The sequence below is a fragment of the Phyllostomus discolor genome, chromosome 7 (assembly GCF_004126475.2).
Source record: "Phyllostomus discolor isolate MPI-MPIP mPhyDis1 chromosome 7, mPhyDis1.pri.v3, whole genome shotgun sequence".
Taxonomy (NCBI): Eukaryota; Metazoa; Chordata; class Mammalia; order Chiroptera; family Phyllostomidae; genus Phyllostomus; species Phyllostomus discolor.
This window is the reverse complement of record NC_040909.2, coordinates 129,796,356-129,803,108: the sequence shown is the minus strand read 5'-3', so window position 1 is coordinate 129,803,108 and position 6,753 is coordinate 129,796,356. Positions and strand designations below refer to the sequence as shown.

Genomic DNA, 6,753 nt, shown 5'->3' with positions numbered 1-6,753 from the left:
CTTCCGGGGAGGAAAGCAATGTGACTTGCCCAATATCAGGCGCCAGCCAACCAGGGGCAGCGGGGAACCCAGGCGCCCGAGCCGCCAGTGCATGGCTCTTCCCAGAGCACCGGCTTCCCAGCGAACCGCAGAGGCCCCAGCCTAGCGCCTGGTGCACGGCAGACCCTCCGTGTAAACTCCTGGGGATGTAAGACACGATGAATTTGAGAAGCGAGCCAGCACTGCTCTTAGAGAGAAAATAAGCAATGACTTGAAATAGCAGTAAAATCCTAATTGCAGTGTGGATACGTCTTCAACTAACCTCAGACGCTTGAAAGAGTATACATAACATAGAGGTCAAGGTCCCTGGCTCTCCAGGTCAGAAGGATGTGGAGTTGAACTCCTGCTCCACATTCACTGAACCAGGCTGGGCTCATTCCAAAACTAAGCCTCAGTTTCCTCATCTATGAGGATCAGCTGAGGTAAGGTGGCTGGAGCATAGTGATGGTCAATACATCCTAGTTGTAATTATGAGGTAGGTTGTTATGGCAATTAAGCAATAATCCTAAAAGACATATTTTCGCTGTCAGTATTTACATGCTACAAGAAGGAATATGCCCAAGACGTATTAAGTGCTCCATTAATGTTTACTGAATGAGAGAGAGAAAGGAGTAGTGGGAGGGAGGGGGTACTGACCTGAGAGTCAGAAGAGAAACGGCTTCAAATCTGCCACCACGGACGTTGTGACTTTGAGTTAAGTTCTTTTCTCAGTCTCAGCTCGCTCCTTTTCAAGGTGAAAGGTCATGTCTCAGGTCCCTCCTTCGGGATCCATCCCCTCCAGCAGAGAGGAGCCCACCTGCTCCAGACCCATGTCCCGTCAGATCCTGCAGGTGGTGCTGCTGAGTCGAGAAGAAAACCTGTTTTTCCGCAGCCCGGCTCCCGGCTGCCAAGTCTGTAGGCACAGCAGACGGGAATTAGGGAAATCACTTACTTGTTGCTGAAAATGCCCGGGGCAGTAAACGACTCATTCCATTTCCTTTCCTGCCTGCTTGGCCTCTCCCCGAGCCCTGAAAGCGCCAAGGGTGTGGAGAGGCGGCTGGCTCTGGATTCCAAGTTCAGCTCCATCACTTCCAGCTGCGACCTTGGGCAAAGGCGTTTGCCCTCTTGGGGCCTTTTCTGTAGCCCGCAAAACGAGGGTGATAACACCGGCAGGGGAGTACGTGGACTCCGTGGAGCACTGGGAAAATTCACGAAATAACGCTCGCTGTGGACTCGCACAGAGCGTGGCATAGCAGGTGTCCAAGGAGTGCCAGCTCCTTCCCCGCCTTTCTCATCCACTGCACACCCTGCTCGTGCTTGAGAGGAAATGCAGAGGGTGGTGAGGAGGTGGGCTTTCCGAGGGGGCCCACCGACCAGAGGATGTGTCAGCTGAGGAGGAGGAGGGAAAGGAGAGGTGTGCCAGGCCAAAGGGCCAGCAAGTTCAAAGACACAACACACCTTATCCAGCCCCTCTGACCCTCAACCTTGTCCCTCACAAAGGATCCACAGTCCAGCAGCCCTGACCTCTGAGCCCCGGATCCACCTTGTCCACGCCTGTTTGACAGGTGTCATGTGCCCATGTGGTACATTACATGTACCCGGTCATGTCTCTCAGAGAACCTGGAGAGCATTTTAATCCACCTGTATCTCCCCAGAGCACGGTGGACCCATGCCTTGAGGAGTAAATGAGCCAATGACAGGGCCACATTGGTGCTCGTTCCGTCCCTATTGGCTATCTGTATATGTAGGCATCCTGACTGTTAGGAGCCACCCTCCTTGCATCTCTACACCTGGGTGCCTGGCAGGTGCTCCATGAATGCTTATTGTGTTGGAATTGAATTGCATTTTCATTGACTGAGCCCCTGCTCTGTGCCTGGCACTAGAGTGAGCCCCGGAGATGCAACGATGTGTAGGGGCCGCTCTGGCTCTGCAGGGCGCTCGCCCTGGGAGAGGGAAAGTACGGGAGCACTTCTGCAGAACTCTCTAAGTGCCTCTCTCACGGCCAAGTGCTCTGTGTACAGTCTTTGCTTAATCCTCGCAAACATCTGCCACACAGGTGATAGCACCGGGTCACTGACGGGGAAACAGAGGCTCAGGTCGGGAAACTTATAGGAGGAGGAGGCAGAGCCAGCCTGAAAGTCAGGAGCCTGGTACTAAAGCCCTGGCCACTCACCACTTTGTCACGAACACACACTTGTGCGTGTCTGTAAATGATTCCGTGTGAGCAAGCTGGGAGGGGGTGGGGACAGCTGGGAGAGATGTCCCAGAGGAGGGTCCGTGTGAACTGGGCTGTGACGGACAGGAGGAGTTTTCCTGATAGGACCGCGCTGGCAGTGGGGAAGGTGCAGGAGAGAAGGAGAAGGAACATTCTAGGCAGAGGAAAGGGAGGAGGTCCAGCAAAACCTGCAGGGACAATGGCAGTGAGGGGACAGCACAGAGCTGCCTGGGAGACGCAGCTGCTGCTCCCCACTGGAAGGTCAAGTGCAGGGTCCCGAGCAGGCCAGCTCAGGAAAAGATAAACTAACGGGGTGGGAGGCTCTACAGAACTGTTTTTAGAGATAAGTTTGACAAATAACACGGCCCAGTGCCTCTGTGATGTGTTCGCTTTTAGTCTAGACGGTCAATACACACACAGGGCCCAAACACTTACTCAGCATTCACCAAATGCCTACTGTGTGCCAGGGACTTACCCCTGGATGCGCATTCTGTGCTGCTCTTGCTCTGCTATGAGAGGCCGTGGGACAGGTCCAAACCTCCCTGGGTTTGAAATTAACTCCGGTACTCACCGGACAGGTAAGCCTCAATAAATGATTTTTCCCCTCCGTGCCTCAGTTTCCTCATCTGTTAGACAAAAACACTGACAAAATCTGTTATGTATGTCCATTGCATTAAGTGAGTTAAGCCCACAATAGGGCTTAACACAGTTTGGCTGATTGTAAACCGTCACTGAATGTCGGATACTATACACATGTGCTACTTGAGTGTATAGTCCTTATTGGCCCTACTAAGTGCAGTTAGTGGGCTAGAAGCAGAAGGTTTAGAGATGAGTAGGACCATGGCCCCTGCATTCTAGTGAGAATGGGGCTTACAAAAGAAGTGATTTCAACAGAGGGAAATAAATGTAATAATAATAATAATAATAATAAAGTAGCACCTGTGGGTGAGTCACAGATGCCAGGCACTCTCTAAGCTGGGACACACTCTGTCCGCCTCACAGAGCTTTAGGGGACACCATCCTTGTCTCTAATGCTACTTGAGAAGACACAGGCGCCCGGCCAGGGGTGCCGTTGCCGTCTGAGTTCAGTCCGGAGGACAGCTTATCAGGTAGAACGCGTAGACCTATGGGGACACCAGGAAGGAGCAAGCTCACCCCCGCAGTGGGTGAGAGGGGAGGCCCCACAGAGGAGGTGGCATTTGAGCTGTGCCTTACGGGGTGCTGAGGAAGAAGGGTCCCAGGCGGGGCACAGAGCCCATGATGCAGACATCCGGAGGGGGGACCAGTGCAAAAGCCGAGGTGCCTGAGGCCGAGAGCCAGGGCAAGAGCTGTGCGTGGAAGAGGCCTCGAGTGCCGAGTGCCGAGTGCCGAGCCGTGGAGTTTGGACCACTCCCGGAGCAGGCAGGGGTTGGCCGCAGGTCTCTCACCAGGGGGACGCTGAGCAAAAGGAAAGAGCCCCCTCCTCTCCTCCCCATTGCCCTCCCTGCCTTCGGGAATCCAGGCCAAGGCAGGATCATCAGGCTTCTAATTAATGAGCCCCGTCAGGGAGCCTGTCCAGCTTCCATATGGCGCATAAATAATTTACAGTGACGGAGCGTGTTTATGTGGGACGGTGGCCAGCCGCCCGGCTTCTCGGCCTCAGTGCTTCCTCTCGCTCGGCCGGCCAGCACGGTCCCCGAGGACCCACCGGAAGGAGTCAGAGGCCCAGGAGTACGCAGACCCCCTCCAGCACCACCGTCCCCAGGGAGGCAGCGATTTCACAGTCCAGAAGGCCGCAGGGTCCCTCCGGCCTGGTTCCCAGGGAAGTCACGTCCACTTCCAAGCCTGGGAAGGCCTGAAGGGGCCTTTCTTCTTCTCAGCACTTTTTCCAGAAGCAAGCCAGGAAGGTGCTACATGGCCTAGGGCGCCGCTGAGGGCTGGCTCCAACGTGTGGGCAGGGTGGTAGAGGCCTGGGAGGCAGCCCCTCTGCCTTGGCCTGCAAGGGCTCAGTTCAGACCTGGCTGCCTCAGTTTTCCTGCCCACAGGCCAGCGCCCCCCAAGGAAATATCCCCAGATCTGTGCGCCATCTCTCCCTCTACAGCAAAAAGTAAATCAGTCTACCAAATGCCAATATCAATTAGTACCACTGTAGTCGTGGTGTCGTGATTTACAGTAAGAAATAGGTTTCTGGTCTTCACCCCCAGTCCTGGCACAGTGCTCCTAGAACCCTTGGAATTTCCTAAATGATGAGAGCAATCGAGGTGTCTTTTGTTCTGCTAATGAGGTAACTTTTGGAAAACCCCTAAGTCCCTGGAAACAAGGGGACTGGTTGCCAGGGGAAGCAACAGTGTGACAAGCAAATACAAACTTCCAGCCCCACCCTCAGACCTCAGGGAGGGGAATGGGGCTGGAAGTTGAATCAATCACAATGGTCAACGAATTAATCAATCACATCTGTGTGGCAAAGTTTCCGTACCTTCTCCACCTGGAAAAAAAGGAATCTCAGAGAACATCTGGGTTGGTGAACCAGGCCCCAAACTCTATAGGGTCATAAGCTCCTTGGTTTAGGACCTCACCCTATGCTTTTAACAACTTGAACTTGTGATTGGCATCCAAAGTGCAGGCAGTCTTGAGGGACGGAGTCCTTAGTCTGTGGGAGCTGCTGCTATCCCCAGGTAGATAATGTCAGAATTTAGTCAAATTGTAGGACACTCAGCTGGTGTCTGGAATATGACTGCATGGTGTTGGGGAAAAAAACACACACATCAGAACTGGAGTGAAGATCCTACCGGTAACGCCAAAATAATGTCTAATTCGCAACCATCCTGTGAATCTGCATCCAGTTCTCTTGGGATGCCCAGGCCTGCTCGACGCAAATTTGCCTCCAAACCAAGTTGGTGAGATATTGTGAGTTCCAAGCAGGGAATGGAAGCTCAAGAAATGTTCAGCATGAGTAGAAAGAAGAGGTTCTTGCTCAAGTCTAGGCAGAAAACGGGGTTGCAAACGTGCTACCAGTTCGGATGAGTAAGGAAGCTTCCAAAGTTGACCTAGATGTTCGGATTCCATCAAACTCGTGCTGCAACTGTGAATTACCCTGTTCAACATACGAGCTTACAATACTGAGCAACAGAAATCCTTAGTAGTGGCTCAGCGAGAAACACACACGTGCACACACACCAGGTCTCATCACTCGTGCTAGTTGTGTTTTACACCGTTGCCACTAACGCTGGATTAGTGGGTGCGGCACCACTGCGCCTAGGGGACCTAGAAGGCTGGGTTCCTGTGAGCCTCCGGCTGCCAACCCCAAAATAAATAGGCCTCTCAAAGCGAGAGGCAAGGAGCGTTTATTTGAGTTCAATAACTATTCAAAAATCACTCATTGAGGAAGAAGCCCAAACGGTGTTCTGATGAGGAGACAAAGGCAAAGGGGAAAAGGAAGGGGAACAGTAACACCAATGGAAGGACAGCGTCTTTTTTGGTGCAGGTAACACAACATTGCGACACTGATTCTAAGGAAGGTTTTACATTTTTGTCCAGTCGTCATAACATCTGCTTTCCTGTCATCCCTGCAATCAATTCTCTGGGGCACCGTGTTGCCTTAGGCCCAGTGCAAGGGTTATTTTTCCTGGTTCTAACACTGCAAGGGTCGAAATATAAAAAGTGCAAGGTGTCTCCAGCTCCCTTTTGCAGTGGCTCCATTGATTATTTTTTTTTTACATTTTCATCAACGAATCAATACATAACCTAGTTTTATGTTTTTCTGTTTACATACACACACACACACATTTGACTGATTACCTTGAACTCACAGCAGCTAACAGCAGTGTAGCTCACGAGGCTGGGCGAACACACCTGTTTTCTCCAGAAAGGTACGTCTCTGCCTCCTGCACTTAGGAACACGGGCCGGGACCACGGCATTATGCTTGAAGGAACTTTCGAACAATAAAATCACCACCACCACCCCCCAAACACACACACAGACAGAACTGCTCAAAACGTGGCACGAATAGACCACAAGAAGAATTCTTGTTTCGAGTACAAGAGCTGAAACAAGAAGACAGGGGTCATTCGGCTGGGACCCTGAGGACTGGGGACATCAAGTGTTTCGCTGCTCTGCCCACGTCCGTGAATGGCCGTCAAGGGGCAGTGAGTATGCGTGGGGGGTTCCAAGGAGCTATTAGCAAGCAGGCAAACTCACGAACAGGGAATCCACAAATAATGAAGGTCAACTCTGGGAGGGGGGGTGCATATATACTTGACTGTGGTCCCCAGGAAAACTGGCCCATCGGGAGCTCCCCCCGTCCCCCCCACCCCGTTCCTCAGGGCCCTGCAGCGGGTGGGTACAGCTGGAGATAACTGGGCGGTGTTCATGCCACACCTGATGCAGGGAGCACATAGTAGGCTTTCTCTGTGGACCATTCAGAACAGCCTACACTGCCCTCTGCCCAGCAGTGTCCCTAGCACTCCCTCCAGTGAGCAACTAGGGAGCCCTCAGCCTCATCCAGCACCCTCCTCCTCGAAGCCCCAGCTGACTCCCGCAC

At 52.8% G+C, this 6,753-nt stretch overlaps 1 long non-coding RNA gene across 1 annotated transcript; it reads right to left on the bottom strand.

Moving 5' to 3' along the window:
* Positions 1–607: 607 nt before the first annotated feature.
* On the bottom strand, positions 608–1,899 carry LOC118501906. Its single transcript, XR_004904559.1, has 2 exons — positions 971–1,899; positions 608–878 (listed from the first exon to the last, which is right to left on the bottom strand). It is a non-coding gene; the product is annotated as an uncharacterized LOC118501906 (long non-coding RNA).
* Between the last annotated feature and the right edge of the window lie 4,854 nt (positions 1,900–6,753).